Genomic DNA, 8,280 nt, shown 5'->3' with positions numbered 1-8,280 from the left:
TCAGGCATCAGATATACTGGCACACTCCTCTGCTCACGTGTGTGCATGCACACAAGCACACGTGTGCATGTGCACCTGTGACACCCCCCCCCCCAAGGACTTGACTAGCCAACAGGACTCAGTCTGTTGACAATTTAAATCTCGAAAAGATACAGGCAGAGGGGATGACAAATGAGTCCTTTTAGCAGGGGAGCCCTATTGAGCTTGTGCAGATGGCAGAGTTTTGTGTCAAGCATCTCTATGCCTCTCCCTTACAATCACCCCAGGAGGCCTGCAGTTTTTAATCCTTGTTTTACAAGCCAGGAAAGTGAGGCTCAGGGCAGTTTCGTCGTTTACCAAGATCACACTGCTCAGAGGTGGGATCCAAAGCATCCTCGCTCCCTGGAGGGCAGGAAAGGAAGATCCAGGCGCCCCTTTCTGAAGCCTACCGGAAGCTTTCTTGTACCACCCTCATCTCCTCTGCCACTTTGTTTACCTGACCAAGTCATTTTGGTCTTCAGCTGGGCTCTGAGAACCCTTCAGCGCTATCGTGGAGGGCTGAAGCCTACTCTGTCTCAGGAATTTAAAAAAATTCTTTTACATTCTCCTAATTTTATAAATGAAAATATTAAGCGAACTTAGGAAAGGAGCTTATGAAATGAAGGATGTTCAGAAAAGAAAATTCCCAAGACAGATGAGGCGGTGAGTAACCGTTACTAACGACACGAAATTGGCGTGAAGACGAGCGTGAATCAGGATGGCTTCCGGGTCGCAGTGCGTGTGCTCGGCCGGCGGTGCAGCTGTGTCCTCGGCGGAGTTGTTTTCCTTAAGTTGCTAAATTAATCACCGCTTGCAGGTTGTTTTCCTCTTTTCATTCGTGTGACTTCCCACGTATACCCTCTAATTTTTTTAAAGACACGTAGTGGCATTTTGTAACTTAAATTTTATGGCAGTAATACCTGGTCATCCCTCTTGGGCAGACACTGGGAAATACTGAATGAAATTAGGCCTCGGATTTCCGTGAATGCTAAAAATAGGGCAGAGTCAAGTTGGCAATACCCACAAACTAGTGAATCAAGAGGATGAAAGTTCACTTTTTTAAAATAGGCTTAAAATCTTTTTTAATAGGCCTTTTTTTTTTTTTTTAGAGCAGTTTTGGATTCACGGCGAAGTTGAGTGGAAATGATAGAGCTCCCATTACCCCTGGGCACCCCCAGCCCGCAGCCACTCCTACTGTCAACAGCCCCTACTAAAGTGGTGCATTTCTTACAGCTGGTAAACCTGCATTGACACATGATTCCCCCCAAGTCCATAGTTTACATTAGGGTCCATTCTTGGTGTCGTACATTCTGTGGGTTTGGACAAATGGATAATGACATGTAGCCGCCATTGTGGTTTCACTGCCCCTGCAATCCTCTGTTCTCCGCTACTCATTCGTCCCTCCCCCAGCACCTGGCAACCACTGATATCTTTACTGTCTCTGTAATTTTGCCTCTTCCAGAATGTCATGCCATTGGAGCCATACAGTATGTAGCCTTTTCAGATTGGCTTCTTTCACTTAGTCAAGGTTGACTTTTTAAACCAGCCAAGGAGTCTCTTCATATCAAGCTCCTGTCTTTGTGTTTTGCTTCTAAAGCTTGTTCTGTTTGCGTTCTTCTTCCCTCTGATGGCAGGACACACATACCCGTCTCACTTTTAGTGTCCCTGGGATGTTTCCTCAAGAGCATTGAAATGGCATCCCTTTCTATCTTTAATTCTATAAACTATGATAGGATATTCATAACCAAAAACACACTCTGGTCTCCACTTACCAACCAAGAGTGACATGGACCCACTAGGGGGTCATTTGGAATGTGTGTCTGGGGGCCAGGGTATAGCAGACTTCCTGTTGCCACTCAGGAATGGTGAGTATGCCTACCAAGTTCAAGGCATTCTTCCTCATCCTCCACTATTTTTAAAGTGGGAGCATTTTAAGTGCAAGAATAAGCAAAGCTCAAAGCAGGCTGCAGCTTGCCCAGCCAGACAGAAAGAATGGTGGCCACAGGAGGTCCAGACAGGACAGCAGTGGTTTTGTTTTTTTTTTTTTTAAAAGATCTTTACCTATGCCTTCTTTACCTGGTTTTTGAGCTCAGCCAGATCATTGGGATGATTGAATGGGGTCCAGAGGAGAACATCTGGTGGGCGGGGAGGGCCGCACCCACTGTTCTCCTATCTGAGCCTTTCATGGGGTCCTGATAACCGTCACGACCGGTTTCAGCTCTACTGATGGCAGGTAAAGGAAGCTTTTATCCACGCTTGTGGAATGCTGCGGGGCAGCCCTGGGCCCCCAAACACCAGCTCCGTGGTGGGATGAGTGGGAAACTCAGGAAAGGAGATCTTGGGTTGAGAGGAGGATGGGGGGACCTTCACCAAGGTGAGGTCCCCCGCCCCTGTCAACCTCGGTGGGTCAAAGGTTTTGCTTATTAAAGGGGCAGAGTTTTCTTACAAAAGCTTAGGGTTTGATACTGGAACTTCAGTAGCAGAGGCCCATGGAGAGAGGCGATGGGCAGCTGGACCAGGCAGGATGGAGAGGAAAGGGAGCAATGAAATGTGATCATCTGAGCTGGTCCCTGCAGGGATGGCCATGATGCCCAGCAGTTTCTCAGGGTGAGGTGTCAGTGGACAGGCCTTCTGGTCTAGAAGATGAGGGTGGCTGCTGGAGGCTCTCGGCATCCTAGGACACGTGAAGTCAGGCAGGAGGCAGCATCTCAAAGGATGCTCTAGGGTAAAGGGAAGTGGGTCTACCCTTTAGGGACCAGGCTAGTAAGTGCAGACACTGTGGGGGCCATGGGATTAGGTGAAGGAAGGTTAGTGAGGGAGCATGCAGGGGGCCATGCCAAACAAACATCACTACTGTAACCTTAGCTGACACTACTCAGTGTTTATTTTGGTCCAGACACTATTATAAATGATTTTCTAGACTTCTCTTTGAATCTGCACAGCAACCCTATTATTATGTCATCAGCTCTGCTATGCAGAGTGAGGAACACATCGTGAGCTAGAGGTTAAGTGGTTTTGCTCCAGGTCATATATCCAGTAAGAGGCAGAGAGCCCAGGGCGGGCTGGCCTGAGAAGCCGCGCACGTCCCCTCTATATCAGTAGAAGCTCTTTGCTCTCTGCTTTATTTTGCTTTCTTTTCTTTTCTTTTTTAAATGGAGAAACTGGGACTTGAACCCAGGACCTTGTACATACTAAGCATGGTACTCTACCACTGAGCTATACCCACACCCCCTAGGCTGCTGAGTGTAGGTGACCTTCTGCCCAGAGTGGGTGATCTTGACCTGACTGAGATCTGACCTGACCTGTGGGCAAATCCTTCCTACTTTCCTTCCTCCCACTGATTTGTCAGATCATCTCATGCTGACTTAGTGGATGAAGCAACGGGTCTTTAGGAACCAGCTCTCTTTTTATGTCTAATAGGCTTGATATGAAGAGACCAGAAGGGCTGGGGAGCTGCGGGGGTGGGGGAGTCTCAACTATCAGCCAAGCAGGTCCTTCTGACTCAGGCTCACTGTGAGCAAAGCATATCATCTCTCTGCCTGTTTCTTTAAAATAAAATCAGATGGTTGGACTAGATCATCCATGAGGTTTGTTTGTACACTAGTATTTTATGAGTCTATGTTTTATTTTCCCCAGTGTTCTGGAATCTCTCTTTTTCCAACCATTGGAACTTCTCTTCTTTACATGTTCTAGAAAAAAATGGCCAATGGTCTTGCAGCATTGTCTTTCTGTTCCTAAAATTTCCTCGGATGCTTGCCAACAAATCTTTTTTTTTTTTTAACACATAGCTTTTAAAGTCTTAATACCATGAGATGATTAAGCGTGGGTTTCTATCCTTCCACCCCAAATTTCATTTTCTTTAGTTAATGATCACCCGCCACAATTTCGAAATAAACACGATGGAGAAGAAAAATGATTTTCAAAGCTTGTGCATTTCCCTCCTCTCCATTATAGACAGAATTTCTTCCTTGATTCTTCTTTTACAGAATTTTCCTATTTTCTTTCTTAGTTTTCCTTCTTGATCTTGTTTCTGCTCATCCATGTTACTTCTGTACACAACAGTACTTTCTGAATCACGTGTATTTTTCAAACCATCAGTTGTTTCCCTTGAGATTGCTTTACACCTATTCACATCTCTTTATCAACCAACACTGGGCTTTTTGCTGAAAACGCAGGGAAAGACACGGGTCCTCATGGCTGTCAGTGAAACCAAAGCTTTGGTCACCAGGGAACATTCACTGTACCTCTTTCCTCTCTAGTGTCACTTTTTTCTAGGCTCAGATCCTAAAATTGGCTTTGGGCTGATGGTTTGCATTTTCAGTTTTAGACTAGGAAAGAAAAATATGTTTTATCGAGAAAATATTTTAAACATAGAAGAAAGAATTATATATAAATTCTATATCCATGACCCAGCTACAACATTAACATGTGGCCTGTCTAGTTTCTTCTTTACTCTTCTTGGATAATTCTTTTTTGATTTTTGTTTTTGTTTTTGTTTTTTAGGTTGTTTTAAAGTGGTTTTTTTTTTTAATTGAAGTATGGTCAGTTTACAATGTTGTGTCAATTTCTGGTGTACAGCATAAGGTTTCCATCATATATACATACATATATTCTTTTCCGTCATAGGTCACTACAAGATATTGAGCATAGTTCCCTCTGCTACACGGCATAAACTTGTTTATCTATTTTATATACAGTAGTGTGTATCTGCAAAACTCGAATTCCCAGTTTACCCCCTTGGATGATTCTGAAGCACGTGTCAGGCATGTTATCACTCTGATTACTTCAGGGTGTGAAGAAAGGGAATTTTATTTAAATAAAATATTTTCTTTAAATAAAATTAAATAAACTATGATTTGGCTGAGTTTTAAATTGCACGAAGAAAAACTACGCTAGTATTTGACTTGATGCTTTGGACATTGATATCTTTTATGTCTAAAACTGAGATTTGTTTACCATATCTTGACATTAACTTTTTTCTCTTACGTGGATAAACAGGGGATATATGCCCAAAAATGAAACAATGATTCTGATATTTTTGCAGGTATTCTGAAGAAATTTTGTTATAAAATTATAGAAGCAAAGGCATTAAGCGTCTAAAAATTAGTGGAAAGCAGCTTATGATGTGTCTTTCGGGGAATAATTGGAAGCAGTATTCTTAGCATAGTCAGAAGTTGATTTCATGGAATATTATTTTTTCAACAGAAAAAATCTAAAGCCACTTATTATACTGAACTCTTCCCTCCACAGTTGGATCAGGTGAGCTTGGGGGTCTGTCTTTCTTACAAATGCCAGATTTTGCACCTTGGGAAGTTCCGGGGCCGCGTTCCTGCATTCCGGCTGACTTCTGGTTCAGATGCGCCTGTGGTCTGGGGCAGAGTGGCTGGGCTTCTCCATGACTTCTGCTGCTGCTGATACGCATGAAAAGTACGTCTGGGAGGAGTCTGGAAGAGATGCAGGAAGGAAAGGGTTGGTCTTCCACCGAAGCTGCCAGCAGACCTGCCCGGAGGCTCTGTCTGGAGCTCAGGGATCTTTGGAAGGAGGAAGGGCTGAAGGTGGTGAGCTCTGCTGCTCTCACCCCTGCTTTCTCAGAGGTGGAAATCCAACTCGTGGCTTTTCATAAACTTCCTAATCAGAGCCCAGCCATTACCTAAAACTCACACGTTCTCTGTGTTGAAGATTTTGGTCTAGCATTAGGGGACAGCAGTCTGATGATGAATTTCTACTTCCTTAAAGTGTCTGGGCCTGAGCTAGACTATCACTTTAAACCCTGTCTTGGCTCCAGCAGGAAAATAAAGTAGGGTGCTTGCAAATGCCCTCTCACCTCACCCTGGCTGAAACCAACAAGTCCTCCCCACTCTTCTCCCCTCCCCCTCCCCATCCTGGCTATGCTCAGCAGCCTTAGAGTCCTCCTTGGAACCTTGGGGTCCTCCTGGGCTCCTCTCTCTCCCTCACCTCAACCTCAAAGTTAATTTCTCTCCCCATCCCTTCCCTGAACTACTAGCCAGAGCCACCCCGCCTTCTTGTGCTCTCCTTCCCATCACCGACCTGGCCCCATCCTATGGCCTCTTAATAGTTTGTTTCTTCATAAATTTATTTCATAATACTTTATTCCTTGCCTCTCAGTCTCACTTCCCTTTAATCCCCTGTAGGCCAGTCTAACAGTCCTAAACCATCCCTCCCTAGGGCTGGTAGGATGAAACACATTTAAATTTACCTACCAAGCAGTCAGGGTCCCTCAGTCTCACCTGCTAGAACTTGCCCTCCTGTTCCCTGGTAACTTCCCTCCTCCGCTGGCTGCCTCTGCCCCACACTCTCCGCCAGCCCTACAGCTGCCTGGGTTTGCCCCCTTTCCTCCTTCACGGAATGCTTTCTCTTCTCCGCTGACAACTTCCAAACCGGCTCCCAATTCAGTGATTAATAATTCCTTTTAGTACTTACACCTGTACCTTGTTCTCTTTTAATTGCCATAGAACTGTTTCCTAATGTTTCAATGTGCACCTTCTCAAATAAACTGTAAGTCCTTCTAGGGCAATAATTCTATCTTCTGTGCTACTAATTTCAACAAGACTGACCCAGGATTGTGCTTCCGTGCCCCCACCCCAAAAAACACAAAACCAAAAACCAAAAAACAAAAGTTTACTGAATGAGCAAATGCATTTTGTGGATTTTGCACCATGACATGAACATTTTTCTTCTGATCACTTAGCCAGGTTTCTGTTGGACGAAGCTGGTGCAAGTCTCCAGTGAGACAAGAGTATTTGGGTGGGTGTGTGTGTGTATGAAAGGGGATTAGAGGAAGGGGTACTGAGTCTGTGGATGTGCCTAATGGACTAAAAGACATTCCAGTGTCAAATTAAATTCATTTTGGAATTATTTATATCAGTGAAATGGAAATGTCCAGCAGTAGGATAATATTTTATAGCAATTAAACACAATAATTATGAAAGCTATATAGAAACAGAAAAAAAAGCACTCTATAAGAAAAAGACTTAACATTTTCATCTGTCTAAAATGTTTTCTCACTAAAACAGTGTATTAAAAGTAATATCTTTAAAAGAAGAGGAAGTCAGGAGTGACAGATACAGGCTGCGATGAAACTAACCTTTGGGAAAAGCTGCTGCCTCTGTTGGTTAGATGATCAATACGATGGGCAGACTTCTTGGCCAGCTGCTTTCCCTTCAGGAGTTAGTTCCTTCTCTGTTTCGCCTTTTGTCCTGCCCCAGTCTTCTCTGTTGATCTCAGTCTGGGCTTTTTTTTTAAACTTTCCTAAAATATTTTGAATAAAACTAAACTGTCTTGTTTCCTCTTGCTAGGACCATCAATTATCCCTGAATAATGACATGGTAAATGTTAAGCTAATGTGCAGCCTCCAATGGTGCAGCTACATCTAGAGATAATGACACAAATAATACTTGGGTTTACTCAGCCTCTACGGATTCCTCCCTCCCTCTCACCCTTCCTTCCTTCTTTTCTTCTTTCCTTCCTTCCTCCCTTCCTTTATTCATTCATTCAGCTCTGCCCTAGTCAATGATTTTGATACTACAGAAGGCACATTTTTCAAAGTTTTGAAATAATTTGAAGCAGGACATACAGAAAATGCATTGAACGGCAGAATTGGAAACGAGCAAGATTTCAACAGGCCAGAAAGATGCACTAAATCAAACAAGAAGTTTAATAAGAGTGTGTATAAGGGTCTGCAGTTTGAGTTGTCAGACGCTGTGACTAATCCAGTACAGCCAGACCACAGCTCCTGTGAAAGAGCCTCAGGGCTTTTAACTCGAGAAAAAGTCCCACAGGCATCCAGGGTACCAAGTAGCCAACAGGAAGGGCTCCTTTGATCTAGGGCTGCAGTAACAGAAGTATAGTGTCTACATCACAGCCTCTAGGGAGGTAGTCACGGGCTGGGTGAAGCATGTGGAGCTAAAGCAAGAGAGAGAGGGAGCATGTCCACGCCCACAGGCCCCCAAGGGACGCCACCAGAACTTGTCAGCATCTGGAAATGGGAACAGGTGCGTCTGCCTGGTGAGCTCAGCAGAGCCTGCCGCACGGGAGCTGTGAGCATGCGCTGCTTAGAGCTAGGAGCCTGAACTGTCAAACGGAGATGCGCTAGGAAGTGTTTTTTCACATAACATGGAAGACTTCTATAAAGTCACTTGGTTCTTGTGCCCAACCTTATGTGTTTATGCTATGCAGCATGGAGCCATGGACTACAGTTTTTCTTTGCTCTGAAGCTACCTAACCCCTGGTGTGGGGGCAGAG

The sequence above is a fragment of the Camelus bactrianus genome, chromosome 14, assembly GCF_048773025.1.
Source record: "Camelus bactrianus isolate YW-2024 breed Bactrian camel chromosome 14, ASM4877302v1, whole genome shotgun sequence".
Lineage (NCBI taxonomy): Eukaryota > Metazoa > Chordata > Mammalia > Artiodactyla > Camelidae > Camelus > Camelus bactrianus.
This window is presented reverse-complemented; position numbering follows the sequence as displayed.